This window comes from Trichosurus vulpecula, chromosome 4 (assembly GCF_011100635.1).
Source record: "Trichosurus vulpecula isolate mTriVul1 chromosome 4, mTriVul1.pri, whole genome shotgun sequence".
Classification (NCBI taxonomy): Eukaryota; Metazoa; Chordata; class Mammalia; order Diprotodontia; family Phalangeridae; genus Trichosurus; species Trichosurus vulpecula.
In genome coordinates, this window is record NC_050576.1 from 401,701,993 (window position 1) to 401,713,883 (window position 11,891).

Sequence of the window (11,891 nt, forward strand, 5' to 3'; positions counted from 1 at the left end):
TTTTAATAAGTGGAGATGAGAATGACTGGTGGATATAGTATTGTTAGTGTTTAAAGGCATGAAGGGAAAACAGAAAAGAACAAAAGGATTGTTTAAACACAATGTAACTAACTATTCTGGTTGGGGCAGAGTAGTTAGGTTTATATTATAAGAAAAAAAGAAAAAATCCCTGCTTTCATCAATAATACTGCCTTCAATAAACTTGTATTTGGTAGAAGGGATGGCTCCAACTAAGTACTATTAGATCCTATGAAAATGGAAATGTAAGTTGCTTCAGGGAAAGAATAACACACTTGCTTTTGTTTTGTAGCACAGTGCCTGGACCATAGTAAGAAGTTAACAAATGCTTATTGATTGACTGAGTGACTGACCGAAACCAAATGGCCCATAACAGCAGTTAAACGATTGTTTTAGAGGACGAGTTTATTAAGTAGTTCAAATCAACATATATAATCTATCTCAACAAGCAAAGGACCAACGTACATAGTTTATATTGGATGAGACAATTTCTGTAAAAAGCACTTTGAGTTCTATAGTATTATCTAAATATGAACTATTATTATTATTATTATTAACTTTACTAAGTACAAAATTCTAATGATATTAACTCCATTTTTTTCCACTATTGACCTAGTCCTCAAATCTGTGATTTCAGTTTGAGAAGGTGCATGGGTGCATGGACAGAGATATAGTCTCAAAATTGGGTTCAATTCCTACTTCTTGAATATAATGGCCATATATGACTCTGGGCAAGTCACTTAAACCCTCAGTGTCCCAGACCAATTTTTAAAACTGTAAGTGGGAGCAGAGGTGATCTGGTTTGGAAAATGCATTATCCTCCTTAGGAATATCCTGCACCAATGAAGTCACAGTCCTATATCTTATAAACACAACAACACTCATTATTGCAATGCTCTTCATGGGACAACATTAGCTATTGTATTTGTTTTTCCCTGTAGTCTTTTCTCTTCGCAACCTTGATGTTTTTTTTATTTCCCCCCTCCAGCTCCATAATGTTGGTGTCTGCCCAATGCTAGTAGTGAATCTGTACCGTTCGTCCAGAATTACATGAGCTAAGCTTCACGGATCAGTGACTGAGTGATGCCTAATGACGCACGGTTGCACAATTGCCATAATTCCCTTTCTTTTCTGAAGTGTTCCTACATTCTACTTGAAATATCTCCATCTCTGAACTGCTTGATGGCTTCTCACAAATGAAAGATAGTACCACTTAGCTAAAAGACAGTGATCAGGAAATATTTAGACAAATGTGTGCTTTGTGGGGCTGTGGAACTTATTTATGGGAGAGAATAATGGAGTGAAAGCTTCAAGAATCCTTTGGCATCCTTCTCAGCAAAGGAATTAGTCCTTCTTCTCATTCAAGTCTAACTCTTCCAACTCATTTCCAAGTGTTAACGCAATAGATCAGTGACTAGATGAAAGAGTTTTCCTTCCCCTTCCACTTAGAGATTTTAGATCTTTTTAACACCATTAAAGATAATATACTTGAAAGGAAGTGGAGTTTTGCCTTAGAAGTTTCATTGTCTCTCATTCTCTGGGGCTGCTTTTCCTGATTATGCTTCCCCTAAGTGTACTTCGAGGTAAGGCTTAAGATAATCTAAAGTATAATGTATACTTTATACAGTACATATAATTTTACTTACTTTTGCTTAAGTACAGTTTATGAGGGGTATCAGGAGGGCAGAAGTAAATCTCAAGGTATCATCAGCACATTGTTATTGCTAGTTGAAAGTGCCAGAGTAAAGGACAGGATTAGATTTGTTCAAAGGCGTGCTCCAAGGTTCTTTGCATTCCCAGCCTGAATCCATTCCCTAGTCAATCTTCATGTCCAATAACATTACGTTCTGATTCTTAGTAATCAAAGTATTTGTAATTGTTACAGACAATGAGAAAAAAATGGCTTTACAAAAAGTAATAGCCAAAAGATCCAAATTCCTGTCACTCCACATATTAAGAATTTGTACAATATATTTTACCAAATATAAGTGTAAGGGATTAGTAGAAGTGAGAAAGTTAGGAAATATATTTTGGCTAATGGGAAAGATGGCACTGCTATTCATGTAGGTACCAAGAAAAAGGCCAGAATGAAATACAATGAAACTGAATGCTGTGCAGCTCCATACGCTGGATGGTAATTTAGCACTCTCATTATCAATACAAATTTCTGTGTTTGAGCTGGTTGTAGCTAATTTATGAACTCTACATCAAACCATTAACTTGCCATTTAATTCCCAGCCGTACCTCTCCAACTATATTTGAGTATTTCAGCCAAGATTTTAATTGATTTTTGTAGTAGCCAGTTGTTAATAGGATAATTTGTCAATACAATAATAAAACAATTGTCTCAACAGTTCTATGAGCTCAGTTCATCAGATAACAAAGTTAAGTCTCCTTTCATTAATTGGAGGCAGGTGTAGGATTGGATGGATGAAAGATATAAATCTCTGTGGCTCTGTGGAAACCTGGGTCAGAGGTCATTAAAAAATTAGTTAAGCATGATGGACTGACAGTGACCTAGACAGGTGTTCCTGCTTTCTTTCTGTGTATCACTTCCTGTGTTCTTACTTATACAGGGATTTGTTGAGCTTTGGTTAATAGGTCAATCCACATATTTCTAAGTCTGTATTAAATTAAAAGAGAGTCTAGAATTGCTTCAACACACAGTCACAGGCTCTCAGCTCAGCCATCTCAAATGTTCATCTATCAGGATGAAAATATTTCATAATTCTTTTTCTGGTGTCAAAGTTGCTAGGGAGAATTTTTTTCAATGGCTGAGAGATTTCTTTAACTACAGTGATAATCCCAAATGACATTCAAATACTTTTAAAATGTGTTTTTAAACGGCAAAGAATTGTAAGGTAAGGTTTCCATTCATCTCTCCAGGAAAAAGAGAAAATTGTTGAGAAAAAGAATCATGTCAGTGTAATATTATCCCTACTGAAAATTATAAAAGACTTAATATGCCTACTACCCTCATGGCTACAATATCTTTAATAGAGTTTCAATAATCTTGTTCTCACATTACACAACTCTTTTTTGTTAGCATTTATTTTTCCTAGCATTACACCTGATTATCCTAAAACATTTCTACTTTTAAGTGGCTAAGCCAAAGTTAGTTGAGGTACTGCCAGTTGGCTTACTAAACATTTTCTAAATGCCTACTGTGTTCAAAACATTGAATTAGGTTAAAGCTGAACACAATTAGTGAGTGCTTTTTTGAAAAGTGATCTTGATGAAATGAACCTACTCCCTTTCAGCAAAGAGGCAAAAGGCTACAGGTGTAGAATATTTCATAAACTGTCAAATTCTTCACTTGTTTCAGTGGTGTCCTACTCTTTGTGACCCCACTTAGGGTTTTCTTCGCAAAGGTATTGCAGTGGTTTGCCATTTACTTCTCCATTTTATTTTACAGATGAAGAAACTGAGGGACACAAAATTAAGTGATTTACCCTGGGCCATACAGCTAGTACCTGAGACGAGATTTGAACTCACAAAAAATGAGTCTTCCTGACTCCAGGCCTGGCACTCTATTCACTGTGACACCTATCTGTCCCTTTGTTGTGTTAATATATTTTAAACTCATATTTGAGGTTTAGTCCTAGCCTCCGTTTATTGGGGAACCTTTTTATCAGACCTTCGGTTTATATGGGTTATATTTGTTTCTTTCTGATGTTGAAATCCTAACTTACATAGCAGAACTGTTCAAGGCTTTTCCCTATACCCGAACAAGTGGGGAAAATCCAATTTTTTAGTGTCTCATGCCAATCCACTTAGCTACAAAACTTGAATTTTTATAGTTGTTTTATTTTCAAAAGTCTGGCTCAAAAATAAATTTTATTCTATTGTTTTTTAAACAAACATTATTTGTCCTATCAACATGGTTGAAATGTCTCCCCAAACTTTGATTTGTTTTCAGTTCTCTAGTGGGGCATTTAGATCTATTTTTTTCCGTTTGAAAATTACTCAGATTTGTTTTGATTTTTAATATATAATTAATCAAGGATAAGATATTTTCTTTATCTGAAGCTTTAAGTATAAGAGTTACTTATGGTAGTAAGAGTAAGTTATTCATGAAGGAGGGAAAATCTCTATGTCAAGGATTTGTCATTTAAAATTGTTGGTAGATGGCACCTTCAAATGTCAGTTCCATTTAAAAAAACAACAAACAAAACATGTCTTTTGTACCTTTGGTGCTATGGGGTATAAAAAGGCAAAAATAAAATAATCCCTGCAACCAAGGAACTATACTTTCTATTGTCATGTTCACAGACAAGTAAAACATAATATAGTTTGGAGAGGCAGGAATAGCTCTAAGAACAGGGCAAATTTTCACACAAGAGGTAACATTGGAATTGGAATTTGGGGAAGAATACAGATTCTGAAAATGGTGAACAATCTACATTTCCTATGTGGAAGTCACTTTTCTGAGGTGGGGTAGAGGGACACAGAACTTTATATATGTTCTTCAGCTACTTTCCTAATTCCCATTTGGGGGATACAAAATGTTACATGTGCTCTCCTGCTACTTTCTTAACTGTACTAACTAGCAGATTGGCTCCCCAGAGCTTGGCAGTTACATGTCCTCTCAGTATTCTAGGGGTAGGTCTGAGGAGTTGGTGTCTCTGCTGCTATGGACACAAGCCCCAACTAGTGTATTTCCCCCACTGATTATCAACTGACATAAGTTAGTCAACTAAACAATTAACTCTTAAAACACATGTTTACTGAAAGTCAGGTAACCGATAATATATTCAGAACTGTAATGTATAGACCTAGATTAAGATTAAATTTCAAATATAAGTTCACAATGCAATAGGAAAATAAGCATATATTTTCCAAATGCTAACAATGGAGTATTTCATAATGTTGCACAAAGCATCTCCTTATCCAAGTCTGTGATATATTCTTCCACAAATAGAATCCAGGGAACAATGGGAAAGGGTAAAAAAGCAAGAATTTGTAAAACATCCACGACCTGCTAGGTTCTATGTTTCTGCTTTATAAATATTTTCTCATTTAATCCTCATAACAAGGAAGTAAGTGTCATTATTATCCTCATTTTGCCATTAAGGTAACCAAGGCAAACAGAGATTAAGTGATTTTCTAAGGGTCACACAGATAGTAAGTGGATTTGAACTCAGATCTTCCTGACTCAAGTTATATCCACTGAGAAATCTAGATTCCCACTTAAGCTTAGGACCAACACAGCCAAAGTGGTAACTCACTAGTGCTAGATATTTGAAGTCTTTTTCTCCCTTTCACTGAGGAGAGGAGTACTCATGAAGTTCTCTTTAGGTGTGGTGTAGCTTTTCAGCTTTACTCATTGTAGTCTAGAATCTACCTTTTCTCATTGCATCCAGTCTACACTATTCTTCTAATGCAGATAATGCCATCAGCAAGTACTGCCTCTGGGATGCTGCTAGGATACAAATTAAAATTCCAAGTCCTCTTGTCCTCTGAAGTACACAGGTCCCCCTTTGAGGGAGGAGGAGAGAGGAGACTGAGGTATTCTCTTCCACCATTTCCCAGTAGATTTATTTTTAGAGGCTTCCACCACTAAGCTACCAGGTGAACAAATATCTGGGTTCTGTTAAATATTATATATGAAATTAGATTAAATGTCTTAAATTAATTAATTAACTAAATATTATTATATTTAATTAATTTTTAAATTAATTGATTTAATTAAATATCTTAAAATATTAAGATGGCCTATAGGTTGTGACCAAGTTTCCTCAACTAATCTCAAAACATAACTTGTGCAACATCACTTAATAAATTGCAGTTTTCAAAGACATATAAATTCATCCAGGGCTTTGTCCACACTTGATTTTAAACTTTCAATTCATATGTGTTCTAACCTCAAAAAGGCATCAGGAAATAGCATTTTGACAATTGTTGTATATTGAAAAGTGTGATTAGATTGACTCAAGGAGAAGCCTTGTTCTCACATAGTTCACACTTCTGATGGATTTAATTATTATGTCTCCTTTCTCTGTGATTATTGAGGTAAGGTCATCCCTCTAACAATAGACAAAAATGAAATAGACTCTGTCCTCAAGGAACTTACAATCTCTCAGAGAAAACAACTTGTACAACTATAAGAATATGTGATATGATATCATATGATATAATCAAAATAAATATAAAGTAATTTGGGGAGAGGCTTGGATGGAGATACTAGCAGCAGAAAAGGGTCAGGAAAGATTTCATGTGGAAGGCAAGACTTGAGCTGACCTTTCAAAAAAAACTAGGAGTTTCAACTAAGAGTTGAAGGTGAGGAGGGAGTAAGTACATTCCAAGTATGGTGTGTGTGTGTGTGTGTGTGTGTGTGTGTGTGTGTGTGTGAGTGTGTGTGACCAGGGTTTGGGGGTGTTGTGAGCTATGCGAATGTACAGAGAGTGAAGATGAACTACTGAGTTTTGGGTACAATAGGCTGTCAGGTATTATTAAGGCAGATCTATTCAAATTTATTATCTTGTAAATTTAGGACAATAGAGATAGTGTAGCATGATTGATAGAGACTTGAAATTTTATTTAGGAAGATCTGAGTTCAGATCCCACCTCTGTTCTTTATTTAGCTGTATGACCTTGGATCATTCACTTAACCTGTATTGCTTCAATGACCCCCACCAAGATTCATCTACTAAGACAATATTCCTTGAAATTGGGCACCACTTTAATGAGGTAACCATCAAACCAGACTCAAGGTCTTGGCTTTTTTTTTCAATTCAGAAACTTGATTTTATGAGTTTACTGAAAGCTAATGAGATTGTAAACTCCACAGAGACTGATTAATGAACCAGAATGCTAACATACTATTTCTCTATGAAAAATATTGATTAGCAGAATAACCACTACTAGTCATTTGCACAGGACATATCTTCTGTTCTAAAGATTAAATTGCTGATCAGAAGGCTGCCTGATAAATATAAAATCAGAAAAATAAAAAAGATTGTCCTTAAATAGTATGCTCTCCAAAGAATGGTAGATTTGCAATATGAAAGACTTAGTTTCAAATCCCACTTCAAGTTATTACTAGCTCTGGTACCTTAAGGAAGTCATTAGCCCTTTGACCCAGTAATACCACTTCTAAGTCTGTGTCATAAAAGATCCTAAAACAGGAAAAGGACCCACATGTACAAAAATATCTATAGCAGCTCTTTTTGTGGTGACAAAGAATTGGAAACTGAGGGGATGCTCATTAATCGGGGAATGGCTGAACAAGTTGTGGTATATAAATGTAGTGGAATGCTATTGGTTCTATAAGAAATGATGAGCAGGTGGACTTCAGAAAAACCTGGACTTATATGAACTGACGCTGAGTGAAATGAGCAGAACTAGGAGAATATTATACACAGTGACAGTCACATTGTGCAATGACTGACTTTGACAGACTTAGCTCTTCCTGCAATGCAACTTGTCACAGGACAACTCTAAAAGACTCACGGTGGAAAATGCTATCCATGTCCAGAGAAAGAACTTTGGAGTCTGAATGCAGATAGAAGTGACACTATTTGCCCTCCTTTTCTTTTGTTGTTTTGTTTTGTTTTTTCTTTCTCATGATTCCTCCCATTATATCTAATTCTTTTTTATGTCACAACTCATGTGAAAATATGTTAATATAAATGTATAAATAGAGCCTATATCAGATTGCACACCATCTTGGGGTGGGGAGAGAAGAGGAGGGGGGAGAAAATATAAAACTCAAAATCTTATGGTAATGAATATTGATAACTAAAAATGAATAAATTAATTACATTAAAAAAGGAAGTCATTAGCCTTTCTAAATCTCACTTTACTCAAATTTACAACATGAGAATGATAATAGCACTTCCTTCACAGAATTATTATATGGCTCAAATGAGTTATGTCGACTATGGTCATTGCTTAATAAATAATTGTTGAAGGAAAGGATATGAGAATGAACCATCCTTCCTTCTTTGCAGAGTTAAAGGACTATGGGTGTGGAATATTGCATGTAAGTTTGGACGTGGTTGATACGTAGGTTAGTTTTGCTGACTTGTTTTTTCTGCCTCTTTTTTGTTCTTTGCTATAAAATTAGACACTGTGGAAAGGAGGAGGAGGAGAGGGATACGTTGGAGTATGTAGATGAAGCAAATAAAAGATAACAATAAAATGTTAAAAAGTTATCTTCCACAAAATAATCGAGCCTATTGTGATATCTGTATACTCTGACAAATCCTTTCACACATAGCCTTTTTTTAATGGTCTATAGTGCATTGAGTTGATCTGTTTTGGAGATTTTATGTGAAAATAGAGACAAAAATCACAAAATATAAAAAATCCTGCTTCTATGTTTGAGGAACGAGTAATCGCACTGAGAAGGACACAGATCCGCCCACAAATGTAAATGTTATTCTTCCGGATGTTAAGGATATTTTGGTTTTTCTGCTTAGAAACCCTAAACCAATGACTAGAATCAGAGGACACTTGCATGAATAGCAACAGAGGAATTCTGACTAATCACATTATTATTCTCCAATTGTCCTTTTCCATTTCTCTTTATCACTCACAATCATTTTCTGTCATGACAGTATTTCCTTGTGATAGACTCACTTAGTCAATTTGATGACAATAGTTTATCTTGCACTAGTTAAATTAAAAATTGAGATCACCTTATTGAAGTTTTAGAAGACATCATGGGCTCTTCAATGAGATTTAGGATATATTTGAACATTATCAATAACACACATGAAATATTCTTTTTCATGAGTTCTTATTAGGGAAAGTTCCTATTGACCTCTGATCTCGTACAGCTTCTGTTAATTCTTATTAGTTTCAATTTTAGAAAACAGTATTTTCTGACCCTTCTCCATATCCTTTATTTAGGACCTCTATCTCCCTACAAAGATAATCCATATATCTCCAATTAAATAACTGTGTAACCTTGTATAATTCATTTAAAATCTCTGAATCTTTATTTCTTCCTCTATAAAATACGAGGGCTGGGCTCCATCTCTAAAGGGTTCTTCTTTATCAGAAAATAATAAGGCTCTCTACAATTAGTAGTGCCTTTTTGCTTCCAGGGAGCTATAATGGTAGTATATGTTCATTGTGTTATGTATAACTTTTAAATACCTTCCTTGTAGAACTCAAGCAAGTTATTTACTTCTTATACTTTCCATACAGCAGCACTACTCATCTATTCTGGGAGATTACCACAGGTTATAGAGAAAGGGAATAGAATAAGAATTTATTTCATATCTACTACATGACAGGAAGAGCTGTGATTGAAGGAAAGAGACTTGCAGAAACTTTTTCATTATTTATAAATAATTTTAAAAGAAATAAATGGAAAGTAAACAAATGTATAGACATATAGTCAATATCATCTATCACTTGCCTAAAAGACTTTATGGAGAACTCACACAAGTTCTCACATGGTGGTCAGAAGAAGCAATATAAGCTCTTCTCAACAAAGCAAATATCTAAGAAAATTCCAAAAGACTCATGATGGAAATTCATGCTATACACATCCAGAGAAAGAACTATGGAGTCCGAATGCAGATTGAAGCACACTATTTTCTTTTTTGTTTGTTTTTTTTTCATCTTTCTCATGGTTTTTCCATTTGATTCTAATTCTTCTTTACAATGTGACTAATGTGAAAATATGTTTAATATGATTGTACATGTATGAACTACATCAGATTGCACCCTGTTTTGGGAGGAGGGAAGGAAAGGAGGAAGAGCAAAATTTAAAACACAAAATCTTATAAAACTGAAATAGAACACTAAAAATTAATTAATAAATACTTTAAAAAGAAAAAGTAGCAATATAAGGATACTCTCAAGAGCTCTCTGAGAAACTTTGGAATTGATTGAATGAAATTGGAGATGCTAACAAAGAACTGGCCAGCATGGTGTGTCCTTATCAAAAAAGCTGCTGTGCTGTATGAGAAAGGCGAAGTAAAGTAGCTCCAAAGATATACAAGATAAACAGATTTAGAGAACCAGCCCCAAATGTTCACATGGATTCTTTGTGCCTGATTAGTGGCATAGTATTGTGAGCTCATATTGGTCTGATTAGCCACAGTCAGACACATTGAAACTTGACTTAACATAGTGATGTCATTTTTGTTCTCTTCAAGAATGAAGGACAACAACCATTTCATCCTCTATCCAACAGTAGCAACAAAATTATATAAAAACAAAATGGGCATTATCTATGACATTCTTATAAAATGTAAAAAAGAGGTGAAAGAACATGGAACTGGAAGTTGAAAACTCTGAGTCTTTACTCTTTCACTAACTGGCTGTATGTCTTTGGCAAGGTGCGATGTAATGGATAGAGCACTGGATTTGAAAGCAGAAGAGTTGGTTCAAATCATGGAGCTGCTACATCTTAACTGGATAGCCTTTGAGAAATTAATTCATCTTTCTGGGCTTCAGTTTCTTCATCTATAAGATGAGAATATTGTACTGGAATATATCAAAGCCATTTAATTCTAATGTGATCTATGATTCTCTGACCTGCCTATGTGAGACCACTAAGAAAAGAACCAAAGGCATTTTGAAATTAAAAGCATTTTGAAACCCAAGATTCATTAATATGTCAAAAATGTTTTTAAATGTATCATATAGACATATATATGCATACATATATGGATATTTTACATATAAGGATCGTTATATAAGGGTCATTTACAAACCCATTTATTTCCATGTTTTTCTCTTTTGTTGCAAAAGCAATCATTCAAAAAACTTGCTAAGTATTTCACAATAGTTATGAGCATAGGATTCATTTTTAAAGTAGTTTCATCGGTTTGAAGTGATAGCTCTTCTTTATACGTGTTTGAAAGTCATTCTGCAAATATTCAGATTTCCGAGTTATTTTCCAGAGGGTTAAAATAAACTAAACTCTTCACATTTAAGAGAATTTTGTTTTATTATGACTAAAGTAATACAATAATTGCCAAGTGCTCTTCTATAAGGACAAGTTAACAAGCACCCAAGGTTCATTTTAACATTATTGTACAAAGTGACTTTTTATTATCACTGAAAGTTATTCCTTTAAAATTCATTGGTTCTCCTGTGGTGCCAAGAAAAGTGTACAAGTTCCAAGATAAAATTAAAATGCTACTATGGTATTTATTTTTCTGTCTAGTATTATAGGCATTTTGAAGGAAGGAAGGAAGGAAGGAAGGAAGGAAGGAAGGAAGGAAGGAAGGAAAGTAGGAAGGAAAGAAGGAAGGAAGGGAGGGAGAGAAAAGAAAAATGAGGGGAGAAGGAAGGAAGGAAGGTGGGAAGGGAGAAGGAAAGGAGGGAAGTGAGAGAGGCTTGAAAGAAGATAGGCATGTAAGCATATTTTGGGGGGGGCAGGGTATCCTCAGAACAAGGCAGTCCTATTATAAAGAGTCCTTCCTTTTAGATTGACTACTCATTTCTAAATTATATTCTTGTTTTCTTGGGTTTTAAGAGGTTAAATGAACTGACCCATGGTCTCATTGGGAGTATCTATCAGAGGCAGGCCTCCACAAACTGCTTAGGGTTTTTTTTTTTTGTATTTTGTTTGTTTGTTTGTTTTAACACAAGGGAAAAATAATGAAGAAAAGATATTTCAACTTACACAGATGGGCTGTCTATGTATGTTGTAGCTCTCAAGTCTTCTTTCACTTTCTTTCTACATAAGCTTTTTCTTTGATCAAGTCAGAAATGTGACTGACTGTATTCTCTTTCCTGAGTCACCTGAATGACTCTTTCCCCTTTTCTTGTACTTTGTGGAACAGTCTGAACAGTCTTCTTCCATAAATCCCCATATTCAATGCCAAAGCCACAAAAGTGGAACCTCCACCTCATAAAAAATGACCATATCTTCTACTCACTGATAAGTGCATACTACAAACACC